Raw genomic sequence first — 646 nt, 5'->3', positions numbered from 1 at the left:
TATTACATTATAAAACAGTTTTCAGTGGCAAGTAATCTAACTGCTTTGGCAATCCTGAGAAACTTTTGCTTAGGGTCAAACTTATAAACAATTTATGTGTCGAGGAAAACCCATGTGTTGGCTCATTATAAGAAGTTAAGAGTAATGAGGTTGAAGACCCTCGGAAAATAGTAGAATTAGTTAGCATTTTCACAAGAAACATATCTAGTTATGAAGTCTGTAGGGTACATTGGTACGTAGCCTGTTAAAATTTCCCGTAGTGTCTTATGATGAATTGATAACATCTGGCAGTCTGTATGACATCAGAGGCTCTTCAATACCCTAATTTTATAGAAAGGAACTCCGAACGGCATTTGCAAAAAATAGCCCACATGCGAGTAATGGCATAGACAGAGAACCATTTCAAAAGAGGTATGACCAATATCTTTGCTCATTTGAAGTTACACAAGTATTAAAGAATGGCTGAAATTGTGAAACATGATAAGGAATCAGATTCCCAAAATAGAAAATATACGTTTTTACTACGTTACTACGTTTTTACATATCATGGCAACATTCCGTGGCGTAGCAATGACATCACTAGCACTGTCACCAGGTTAAACTGGGTACTGCATTTCTTATGAAATAAAGCTCAAGTAGGTCATTT

Source organism: Penaeus monodon, chromosome 28, assembly GCF_015228065.2.
Source record: "Penaeus monodon isolate SGIC_2016 chromosome 28, NSTDA_Pmon_1, whole genome shotgun sequence".
Lineage (NCBI taxonomy): Eukaryota > Metazoa > Arthropoda > Malacostraca > Decapoda > Penaeidae > Penaeus > Penaeus monodon.
Note: the sequence above shows the minus strand (reverse complement) of the source record.